Raw genomic sequence first — 10,259 nt, forward strand, 5'->3', positions numbered from 1 at the left:
TAATTTATTTACCTTGGTTAAATCGTATCCACACTTTTCCCAAAATATTACCCGATAAAAAAATTCACCCGAACCAAAAAATCAATTGATAAAAAACCATCTTCGATCATTCAAGATTGTATCCCAAAATCTTAAAATTCAGCATTTATAGAGTGGAAAAAAGCATCTAGCATCTTAAGTTCTTCATTCCAAAAGGGTCAATTTCGTTCCAGTTCAAAACGAGAATAGTGTTGTGATTTCTTCAGTGTTACAATTTGTAAATTCAAGGTCAGTTGGAAGGCTAAGTTTGCATTTAGTCCAAAGGTTAGTTCTTTACTACATTTAATTGGGGTTTTGTTAATTTAGGGTTTTTAAGGTTTGCGAGTTTGCTGAATCGAAAATAGATCTTTCAAAATTTTCAATTACTTAGTTTGTTGTTATTTATCTTTGTTTGCAGTTAGTTATGAGTGCGTTTACATTCATAACTCTTAGATTGTATCATGGTGGGGACTTAGTGTTTGGAGATGATGAACGAAAATATGTTGGTGGGGGTAATGAGTGAATATGTTAATGTTGATGTGGATACACTTTCCTATTTTGAGTTGAAGGACTATATTAAAGAACTAGGGTACAACTCAAGTTGCAAATATAGTATTCGGCCACCTAACGGTGGCATTTTAGGAGATATTGACAATGATAGGGTTCTTTCTAATGTTGCTAGACTTTTGCAAAGTGGGCACATTTTAGATGTATATGTGGACATGCCTGAGGGGGTATCTAATGCAACATTTAATAAAGGGGTAGGGACCATTGAAAGAAGTGGTAGTCAAAATATTGAAGTTGGTGAGGATGCTTTTAATGCTGCAACTTCATCTACAAATACTATCCCAAACACCATTACTCCATTAGAAGTAGTATATCGAAATACTGAAGATCCACTAGATCCAGCAACTGATCCATCAGATTATGAAATTAGTGATTTTTCAGTAAAGGGATCTGATGAATCAACTGATGATATTCCAATTTCTGAAAATGGTGACATACTTAGAGATGATGATTACTTCAGTGATGTATATAAGGAGTACATATAGCTTAGGATTGAGAAAAGGGAAGCACTGAGGAGGAAAAGAAGGGAGAGAATTCTTGCAGATACTGAAGAAGTGCCATGTGGTGTAGCTGGACCATATTTGGGGTTTGATGAGACTGAAACAAGAAAAAAAAGTTTATGAGGGAGGCTAGGGCGTGATGAACCATATTACCCAAGTTCTGATGATTCTAGCTTAGGATCTGATGATGATGAACGGTGTTTTGAAGAAGTGGAAAAGAGGAAGCTAAAACTTTCAAAATCTAGATACAAAACTGCTACAAAGGGTGTGAGATTTGATAAAACTTGTAAGAAAATAGTGTGGCAGTTAGGTATGATTTTTGGGAGTGTGAATGAGTTTAGAGATGAAGTTACTAAGTATGTCATTCAGAGAAGAGTGCAGATTGAAAAGTATGTTAATGAGCCAGCTAGAGTAAGAGTGAGGTGTTGCAAGAAGAATTGCAAATGGCTTTTGTATGCAAGACTTGATAATGAAACTAATAACTTTGTCATCAGGACTTATATTCTAGTACACAAGTGTGAGAAGTCCACCAGAAATTACTTGTGCAATTCTAAGTTTCTGGCTGCTACCTTTAGAAAAAGAATAGTTGAACAACCAAACATAAGAGTGTTTAAGTTGCAAGAGTTGGTTAGGAAGAAGTTTAAAGTACATGTTGGTAAGACCACAACCAGAAGCGCAAGAGCTAGAGTGTTGAAGGAGATTATGGGTGATCATATTCTTGAGTTTGGGAAAATTCTTGATTTTAAGGATGAGTTGTTAAGGACAAACATTGGGAGTACTTGTGTTGTGAAGCTTGGTGATGCTAATGAACTTGGTCAGCCAGTTTTTTAAGCTTTTTACAACTGTTTTCGTGCACTTAAGCAGTCATTCATGCATGTTAGGAAATGCATAGACATAGATGGTTGTTTCTTGAAAGGAATAAGTAAGGGACAATTACTAGTTGCTGTTGCTAAGGATGGGAATAACCAAATGCTTCCACTTGCTTGGGCAGTAGTGGAATATGAAAACAAAAATACTTGGACTTGGTTTTTGACATTGCTGAATGAGGACTTGGGATTAGGAGATGGCACAGGCTACACTATAATGTCAGACATGCAAAAGGTATGTTCTTTTTCATTCTTTCTGTTTTTTTATGCTAACTATCTGTTTTGTTCATTCTTTCTAAAAAATTTTTTCATACTTTTTATTTTTGTAGGGACTCGAATCAGCAGTTAGGGAACTTTTTCCAGCTTGTGAGTTCTACGTATTAGATGTTTGATGATTGAAGTTGATGTTTAAGTGTTGCTTTTGTTCAGATTTTGACAAACCAGATTTTGACTCAAAAGTTGATGTTAAAACTGGTGCAGTTTTGGCTCAAAATCTGGTGCAGTTTTGGCTCAAAAACTGGTGCAGTTTTGGCTCAAAATCTGGTGCAGTTTTGGCGAAAAAACTGGTGCAGTTTTGGCTCAAAATCTGGTGCAGTTTTTGAACAAAATATGGTGCATTATGACTCAAAATCTGGTGTAAAATTCTTGGACAAAATCTGGTCCATTTTGAAACAAAAACTAGTGCAGTTTTTGGGCAGAATCTTGTGCATGTTTGACTCAAAATCTAGTGTAAAATACTTGGACAAAATCTCAACATTTTGAAACAAAATGTATTGCAATATGTGATCTTATTCTGCCATAATTAACTCAATCAATAACAAAAGAAAATTTCCAAAATTTACTCAAACAATAACAAAAGAAAATTGCCAAAATTTACTCAAACAATAACAAAAGAAAATTTCCAAAATTTACTCAAATAATACCAACAAGAAAAGTAGGATAAACCAAACAAGTCTAGCTACAAGAACACCATTAAAATACTAAAATAATGCTTCATTATAATACCAAAATGTACTTTACGACAAAACAAATCTAACTTTAGCCTATCCGAGATCATTGAAGTTCCATTACAACAACCAAAATGAGGTTCTATTAGTACTGTGGCAACTTCATTTGATTTTTCTTCAAGTTGCCTATTTGGATTAAACCACTAAGATACACAACAAATACATAAACCATCAAACACCAAAGGACTGTTCTATTAAACCTACACGAGTTGCTTTTCTCTTTTTCATTCATATCATTCTCTTTCAAATTACTCTTCTCTTTTGAATCTCCAAGCTCATCCAAATCATTCTTCTCCTCTTTTGAAACTTCAACCTCATTCAAATCTCCTATCTCTTTTGAATCTTCAAGCTCAACCAAATTGATGTTGAGATTATCATATTGAAGGGTAAGACTTTCAAGCTCATCCAACTGAATTTCATCCTCTTTTGAATCTCAAGTTCAAGTGAATTCATGTTGAGATTATCATACTGCATCTTAAAACTTTCAAGCTTAGCCAAACGCACCAAACACGCTCGTAATTTTCTTCTAACTCTTTGATTTTTTTCACCAATCTTGAAATAATAAACTTTGATCTTTCATCAACACTTTGCTTATCTCTCCATTTGAATAACTTGCAATTTGTGGCTTGAAATTTAAAGAATACAATCACTTCAAATTAACACTAACACTAAAATTAATCAACCAAATTAGAACATGAACACAAACCTCATAGTGAGGACAAGACCAAAATCTCCTTCCGGGATTGTGGTCAGACCAAGAAGTCTGCATTTTTAGCAAAATGCCATGTTTGCATCGCATCTTCTTCATCCATACACAACTTATTCAACAAGCTATTCGCCATTCCTAACCCTAACATTTCATACACAGAAATTGGGGAAGAAATTTCAAACCCTAAACTTGACATTCGACATGAGAGGGAGAAAAGATTAAGAATTTACACAATAATTAACTAACCTGATCGAAAATGGCAAAATTTGCCACCAAAATCAGCTCTTGCAAATGGGTGAAAATTTGTAATGGAGTTGATGAAATTAAGTGTGTTTTGGATGAAGTAGTCTTCAAATGGACTTTGGGAGAGACACGTGGTCATTTCCCATTTGTTATAACATTTTTTTTTACTCCTTACGTGCTTAACATATGTGTTCGCACGCATTGGTCCACGCCAGCGTTAAAGGTGCAAAGAATTAAGGAAAAAAAATAGTTTAGGGGGGTAATAGGACCCTGGGAAAAAAAGGTGTGTCGTAAGAACTTAGAGTATAGTTCAGGGGGTAATAGTGCCTTATCCCTTTAATAGTGCAGAACAAATGTTGTCAGTAACATGATTTTATTTTTGATCACCCACTTACTAGCTACTATAGTAAGTGTGTTATTAGCAGTTGTTATTAAAATATCATGTTCTACATAATTTGGGATTAGCAAAGTATGTATGTTTTGTATTGTTAAATATTCTTGATAGCTTTTATAACTTATGGGTATAAGTAACGTTTCATGTTTTTCAAAACAAAAAGTAAAATGTGTTTTGAGAAACTACGGCCTAACACATTTTCAAAACTTGAAAAACTAACCCAAATCGAGTTTTTCAAAAACAAATTTGGGAATCTATGGCCAAATGCTAGCTAAAGCTCGAGCACTTGTGTATGTTGAAATTAACAAATATCATAAGGATATCAAAACAAAAATTCCATTAATTTGTTAGACGGCATATGTGCAACTACGGATGAAATCATAATTAGTAAACTTCAGCTACTATTCTGAAAGTCGAAACCAAAATACATTAATGACCTTTGCGAATTTTAACAAAGCTTTCCTCTATTCTCATTGAGTTCATTTTAGTACCACTGGTTGCTACCAAATTGACATAAACAGTTAATATTTTTTTCTCTAAATTTAACTCCCTTCCCACACTGGAAAACAAAAAAGACAAAATTATAGGAGTACGCTAACTGGAATCAATTACGTAAAATGAACAGAAAAATAAACTTGTTAGGAATATTTTAAACTCCTAACCGCCGAAACATGGGAAAATAGAGCTGCAGTCTACAATATTACAGCGATTCCAAAAAACAGCTGCGAACCGCACAAAGTTGCTGCAAAAGCACCTAATTATCTTGCCATTTATTTTGCCGCCACAAATTGTTTATAGACCATTGCTGATACAATTAGAATTAGAAGAGTCGGAACAAATTTTAATGCGGATACGAACCTCAAAAAAAAAAAAAAAAAAAAACAGGAGCTGACCAACAATAACAAGCAATAGAAAGCATCCTCCCCCCGCCTTCCTTTTTTTGACCTAATGGGATAAAAGAATACTTACCTAGAATGAAATAAAAGAAACAGAAAAATATTAAATTTCTAATATGGTAGCATGAGGAGAGGTTAAAGTCTGGGCATATGCTCGATCGATGAAAAGTGAAACTTGAGACCCAACAATTTTGAATTCTTTCAACATTTTTTTTTTTTGCTTCAATACCATCAGCAGCAGCTTGATTGAATTCTTGAGTTTTTGAGTCATAAACCAAATATTCATTTTTATCCCTCCTAAAAAATCAAAAAATCTCCAGTACCCTTGTTGTTAAGAAATAGAGGACCTTGTTGTTCAATCTCCACCATTTTTCTCCACGTCAGTTCTTCATCGTAATTCAAACTATACACTTTCAAACCGTCCATCTTATAAAACAGTTTGGTAACGGAAAACATGCTTTCTCCTAGAGTAAAAGGAAACAAATATGAGATTGGACGGCTGATAGTTTCTGATTCCTCTGGATTCCAAAAACCAGTTTTGTCGGACAATGGAAAAGCTAGAAGAAATAAACCATTGATGCAAGATTTCACAAATTTTCTGCTGAATACTGAAGGCGGAGGATCCCTGATTGCGTCGTTCTTTTTGAGGGCCTGTAAGATTTGGTTAAGGTAATAGTGGTGCTTGACGAATTGCGGATCTTCAATTATAGAACGCCATGATTTGCAAACACTTTTGAATTTCACAAGTGATTTGTGCGGAAGATTTAAGAGTGTTATTTGAAGGGTGATGTCGTTTGGGATGTTAAACATTCTGATAATTTTTGAGGTTTTGTTTGTGTACGTACGTCTAATGTTTAACGTAAGTGAAGCAAAATTCCACAAGAAGAAACTAAAACAAATTAACTGCTACAACGTTTATATGGAAAAAGGATTTAATGGGAATCGACCTCTTATGTCCGTTTACAAGGAATTAATTCAAGCACCGTCTGGAATTGGGACTTGGAGTTGTGTAACAACTAGGAGTACTATTAACCTACCATAAAATTTCATTTTATATTTGTTTACATTAATATTCATATTTAATTAATATATACTATTTTGTAAATCACACCGCAAAACCGCACAAAGCTTCCGCAAATTGTTATAAACCGCTGCTCAACTTCTTCAATTTGAAGTCGTTGGTAGAACCACTTTCATAGAGACTGTTATTTGGAACTGCTGTAAAAGGCTGCCGCTTAATAGATTACTAGATGATTTGTGCCCGTGCCGAGCGTTCTTTACTACTGAGACGCAAATAAAGGATTGATGATTAAACTAAATATTAACATGACATGCTTCATAATATATTATATTCATTTGTGGAACAAAATTACATGAGTAATTTCCAGAAAAGGCAAAACAGAGACATAGTTTGTGGAACAAAGTTACATAGGTAGCTTACTTAGAAAGACAAAAGTAGAAAGATTGTAGGTGCTCCAACATCTGTATGAGATTGGGCTGGAATTTGAATTCTTGAAGTTGAACATAAGTATGCTCTTGCAAGATGAAACTCTTTCATGACCTGCGAAGAAATTGAAAGAATATACTTACACAATCCAGTGGATAGCAAAGTAATACCGTAAGGGGTCGTTTGGTTTAAGGACTCATTAGTCCTGGGATTATAATCCCGAGACTAATTTATCGCATCTATTGGGATAAAATAATTTCAGTATAAGTAAGTTAAGAAGGTATAAGCTGAGTTATCCCAACACTAATCTTTATACCATGTTTGATACAAGGTATAAATTTATCCCAGCACTAATTTATACCTTGTGTTACATCCCGTATTTTTGAACGTCGGATTAATTATAAGTTGAGGTGGGGCCCACACGTCAAGATTTTTTTTGGGACATGTGACAAATTATATGAATCACATATGTGAAGTTAAACACAACTCAAGAAGGACCCTTGGGCCAAATCAAAGTGGAAGTCCTCCAAACGAATATTTTTAAGAAAACATTTTCGGGTGACCTGACTTTGGGGGGCAAAAACGGTATTATAAGTTTGGAATTTGGAAAAATACCAAGAAATAGAAGTTGTAGATAATTGAATTATCTTTCCAACCATAGGTCGTGGGTTCCCAGGTGACGTCGGGACAAGGAGATATGGACGTTTTAATGCAGAAAGGTTAGTGGGCTAGGCCCAATCCGAGCCCAACCGGGTTAGGCCCATTACCCAAGTTTTTATAAGTGAAAATTTCGGCCTTCCTCCTCATTTTAAGACCTGTAACAACCAGAAAATTCTGGAAAGAGAGAGAGAGGAGCTTTGGAGAGAAGAAAAACTAATTTTGACCAAAATCCGAGCCCCGAATCCCGAAGCCCATGAAGGGAAAAGTGTTGTACGCTGCGTTGTCTTCAATTTGAGCTAAAAATCAACCAAGGAGGAGGGTGATAACGTGGTGGCTGAATTCTTAAGGTATGAATAAGGTTCCTTTTCATTGCTAACAAGTTTATTTAAAGTTTTAACGGATTAGAACGGGAAAATAGCGATATAAATTCGTCCGTTGGCATTGTGAATTATGGAATGAGATTTGAAGAGAATTTTGGATGAAAATAAATGTAGTTCACTTGTATAATGTGGAGGAAAAATGGTTTAAGATGGCATGAAAAATTGTTGGAAAATGATTATAGGAACTTATGTGATTTTAATGTAATTTTATGTAAATATGGAAATGAAGTTTTAAATGTGAATGGCTATGTTGGTTGGTGGATTTGGAGGGATGTAAGTCCATATTAGCATGAAAGGTTGGTTGTTAAGTTGTTATGGGAAGTTTTGTGATTTTATGGTAGATTTATGTAATTATGAAAATGGAATTGTTAAGGTGTAAATTATGATTATGGTTGATGAAATTGGAAGATGGAAATATGTTATGAATATGTAGGTTGAAGATTTGAAGTTTTGGGTGAATTATGTTTTGGTGGAAAGTTTGTATATTTTGTATATCTTGTGAATATTTCGTAGAAATGATATGAAATATTTCCAAATTATATTGTGATGATCTAGATGATGAATGTGAAACCATTGAGGTTAGTTTGGAAATTGAAGTTGAAATGAAGGTTATGACATTATGTTGGGAAGATAGCTAGTTAAGTTATATTGTGTTTACAGTGATTGTTGTTGTTGTTTATGTTGTTGTTGGGTTGTTGTTGATTGTTTTGGCCGAGTTAAATTCTCGGGGATGCTATATGTATAGGGGAGATGCTGCCCAAATTTCTGTAGGCAATTATGAATAAAGATTGAATACTTAAAGATTGGAAATTGAGAATTGGTAAATGTGACCAATTGCAGATTTTGGGCGAAACGGGAATTGAATTTGGAAAGGCGTAAAGAGCATACAAGGTATGTAAAGCTATCCCGATTATTCTTTTGGCATGTCCTAGGTGTACTAGGATCGGATTCGAGCCTCGGAAAGTATTCTGCTCATCGGAATCCGCATTTGAAAATACCCCTTTTTCATTCAATGGAATTGAACCCTATAAGTATGCTTTATTGAAAGAATTGTGCAAACTTCCGCAAATTGTTTAGAAAATTATGGAATGTCCCCAGAATCTCCGTAGGTGACTTTATAAGCTTAAAATACGTAATTTGAGCCCACCGCTTCGTTTGTCCCGAGGTGGGCCCACTATTTCCGATTTTACCCTTTTAGTGGTTATGACTTGTCTTCGAGCGTTTTTTTTTAAAGAATTTTTTTTAACTACGCTTGTAATTACTAAATAAAACTTGTTTTAAATATTCCATTAAGTCTTGTAAAACTGTTTCGGAACTTGGAAACGAACTTAGAAAGATTATGCTTCTGTAATCCATTATGACATCCGAAATACACTCACTATGATTCTGTCCGATTTCATTATTTCGATTTGTCATCCGATAGGTCTTATTGAGTCTCTGGAAATATATGACATTCGTTTGAATTATTTTGATAAGCCCCATAATGTATTTTGAAACATGAAAATGATTACAAAAAGCTTATTTTGACATATGCTATTGGGATATCCGAAATGCATACACTATGATTACTGCTCCGCTTCTGTCATATGGTTTGTCATCTGAATTATGCTACTGAGTCTCCGTAAATGTGCTATATTTTAATTTGCATTAGTTTCTCACTACTCCATTCGTGGATGCCCCAATGTTTCCCACACTGAGCCCGGGCCAGGATATGTTGTCAAGCGTATTCCTCTGCATTGTTCGCCGTGCCTCGATGTGAGGGGGCAGGTATACATGTACATGGGTTGTGGAGTATGCTGTGCCATGTACACACTCTGATATGATATGATATGATCTGATATGGCCATCTGATATGATATGTTATGTTACGGGGTTATCCCCTATTCTGCTCCTTATGTGTGGTGGCACCAGCGTCGGGGGGTGGCCACGTTCTGTTTGCCGAGTCCCTTGGAAGGGGTCGGATATGATATGGTATATGTTTCTGTACACACTCCTCATGTTTCGAAAATATGCATTTGATACTTCGGATGTTACACTCACTTCTCTGTAAGCTCTGTTTCGGTTATGATCTTGTTCCATAATGGGACCAGGTACGACATATGTTTCCAGCGAATATTATTTATGCTATATGATCAGCATTTTGCTAATCTGGATATTCAGTTCATTTTCTGTATCTTCTGCTTCGATTATGACTTTGTTTACTACGTTCCGTGCTTTACATACTCAGTACATATTTCGTACTGACCCCCTTCCTTCGGGGGCTGCGTTTTCATGCCGCGCAGGTACAAACGACAGGTTTGCTGATCCGCCCGCTTAGGACTTTATTCTGCTATTTTGGAGCGCTCCTTTATCCGGAGCCCATATTTTGGTACAGTCTTCTGCTATCGTATATATGTACATTATTCAGGGGTACGACGGGGCCCTGTCCCGTCTTATGATTCTGTTATGTTCTGTAGAGGTCTGTAGACATACTTGTGTGGGTTCTGTATATGTTTTGGATGATATGATCTGTGACAGCCTTATCGGCTTCCATGTACTATGTCGGTTCATTTATGATAATTACTAACGCCAA

General features: G+C 35.4%; 1 long non-coding RNA gene across 2 annotated transcripts; it reads left to right on the forward strand.

Moving 5' to 3' along the window:
* Positions 1-7,249: 7,249 nt before the first annotated feature.
* LOC132635515 (uncharacterized) lies at positions 7,250-10,259 on the forward strand. 2 transcript variants are annotated; one of them, XR_009580582.1, is made up of 3 exons: positions 7,250-7,654; positions 8,528-8,578; positions 9,970-10,259. It is a non-coding gene; the product is annotated as an uncharacterized LOC132635515 (long non-coding RNA). The 2 variants fall into 2 exon arrangements; XR_009580581.1 differs by having other exon boundaries at positions 8,528-10,259.

The sequence above is a fragment of the Lycium barbarum genome, chromosome 4 (assembly GCF_019175385.1).
Source record: "Lycium barbarum isolate Lr01 chromosome 4, ASM1917538v2, whole genome shotgun sequence".
Lineage (NCBI taxonomy): Eukaryota > Viridiplantae > Streptophyta > Magnoliopsida > Solanales > Solanaceae > Lycium > Lycium barbarum.